This window comes from Humulus lupulus, chromosome 2 (assembly GCF_963169125.1).
Source record: "Humulus lupulus chromosome 2, drHumLupu1.1, whole genome shotgun sequence".
NCBI classification, from domain to species: domain Eukaryota; kingdom Viridiplantae; phylum Streptophyta; class Magnoliopsida; order Rosales; family Cannabaceae; genus Humulus; species Humulus lupulus.
This window is the reverse complement of record NC_084794.1, coordinates 187,149,663-187,152,005: the sequence shown is the minus strand read 5'-3', so window position 1 is coordinate 187,152,005 and position 2,343 is coordinate 187,149,663. Positions and strand designations below refer to the sequence as shown.

The window sequence follows — 2,343 nt, the reverse complement described above, 5'->3', positions numbered from 1 at the left end:
AGTTGCTTCACAATTGAACCTTCTCGGGAATTAAAGAATCAATCATGAATGTTTGATAGCATTCATCATCTTCTCAGGGTTGTTTCCCGATGTGGAAGATATTGACTTCAAGAGTCATGTTTCCAAACGATATCTTCATTAGACCATTCCGAAAATTGATCAAAGCATTTGCAGTAGCAAGGAATGGTCTTCTGAGGATAATAGGAATTTTAGACTCCATGTTTACCACAGATTGAGTATCAAGAATAAGAAAATCCACGGGGTAATAAAAATTTTCAAGTTGAACTAAAACATCCTCAACAATACCCCTAGGCTTTTTGGTGGAGCGGTCAACAAGCTGTAGCACAACAGATGTTGGCTTCATTTCTCCAAGACCGAGTTGCGAGTATACAGAGTAAGGCATGAGATTTACACTTGCGCCAAGATCAAGTAAGACTTGGCTGACTTCATGGGTCCCAATTTGGCAAGAAATTGTGGGACAACCCAGATCTTTGTATTTTGGCAGTGTCTTTTGTTCAATCACCGCACTCACTTGCTCAATCAAGAAAGCAGTCTTCTTGACATGGTGCTTCCTTTTTGCAGTGCATAGATCTGTGATGATTTTGGCATAAGCAGGCACTTGTTTTATGATGTGAAGCAAAGGAAGATTAATCTTCACTCAAGGATTTCAGCTCGGTTATCAGGAAGTTTCCCAACAGGTTTCAAAGCCTGGGGAAATGGTACTTTTGGAGAGGCATTGAGTGGTGGATTTTCAGGAATAACTTTTGGAGTACTGGGAGAGTTGGATTTTATGGGTGGGTCTTGCAAAGTTTTACCGCTTCTAGTCGTGATGGCATTTACTTCCTTAACATTTTGATTATTGGAATTTGAAGATTGGGCCATGTGTTGGCCTTGCACATTGAATTTTGGTTGGGAAGGAAGTTTGCCTTTTTTCCGAAATGGCCAAGGATTCAGTCAATTTTGAGAATTGACATTTCATTTCCTTGATTTCTTCCATCATTTGGCAATTTAGTTTGGATTATTCCTCTATGAATGCATGAAGGGTATTCTCGAGAGAATTTCATTGTGGATGAGCATTATATTGAGGTGCAGAATACGCCTTTGATGGTTGAACTTGTTGCTCATTTCTCCATTAGCCTCCAAACGTTTAAGCTTGGTTGGAATCTCTCCAACTGAAATTTGGGTGGTTTCTCCAACCAGGGTTGTACATATGAGAGAATAACTTGTTATATGCCCCTAAGGCATTGAATTACTCCTCATAACCCCCCCCCCCCCCATTTCATTCAAAGTTAAGCAGTCCTTAGCTAAATGCTTCGTCCCTCCACAAACAAAGCAAGGTTCTTGTGGTTCCGCTTGAGCAATCATGTGCGGTTTTTGCCCATTTTTTGTCATCAAGACCTCAAACTGCTTTTTCAAAGCTTCGAGTTGGGCCTTAATACTATCCTCTTCTCGAAGTTGATAGATCCCTGATGGTTTGTGTCAGTTGGTGCTATCAGTAGCACTTGGACCAATCCAGGTGTGAGAATTTTTCGTGGTTTCTTCGAGATATTCAAGAGCATTGTTTGGCTCTTTTTCGAGGAATTCACCATTGCATAGCATTTCTACAAACTGGCGCTCACGACTCGTGAGGCCTTCATAGAAGTAACTGACCAAACACCAGTTCTCATAGCCATGGTGCGGGCACTGATTCAACAGATCTTTGAATCTTTCCCGGACTTGATAGAATGTTTCATTGTCCTTTTGGGAAAATGTGGAAATCTGTCATTTTAGACTGTTGGTCTTATGGCTGGGGAAGTGTTTCAGAAAGAAGGATTTGGTCATCTCCTCCCATGTTCCAATAGACCTAGGTCTCAAAGAGTATAACCAACTTTTGGCTTTATCCTTCAAGGATAAAGGGAAGAACTTCAGTCGCACATAATCGGCATTTTCGGCTCGGTTATAGAACGTGGCTACTACCTCCTCGAATTCTCTAATATGCATGTATGGGCTTTCGTTTTCCATTCCATGAAACGTGGGCAAGAGTTGAATCATGCCAAATTTACAGTCTAATGTGGGCATATTAGGAAGGAAGATAATGCATGAAGGCATGGAAGTGCGAGTAGGATGGAGGTAGTCATTGAGAGTTCTTGATTGGATTTCATCATTGCGAGCCATTGCGAATGGATTATTATCAGCTAAAGTTTGTAGAGAAGCAGGATTGGTGGAAGGAGTTCCGGAAGGAGTGGCTGATGAATTGGAAGAAGTGTCACTGGAAGCTTCGTGATGATTCATCCACTTTCGGAATCAGAATTAGATTTATTTTATGTATTTATTTTTTATTTTATTATTTGGTTTTTTTTTATT

At 40.6% G+C, this 2,343-nt stretch overlaps 1 non-coding gene across 1 annotated transcript; it reads left to right on the top strand.

The window, feature by feature from the left end:
* Positions 1-1,666: 1,666 nt before the first annotated feature.
* LOC133820144 (small nucleolar RNA R71) lies at positions 1,667-1,773 on the top strand. The gene has a single exon (XR_009886574.1). It is a non-coding gene; the product is annotated as a small nucleolar RNA R71 (small nucleolar RNA).
* Positions 1,774-2,343: the final 570 nt, after the last annotated feature.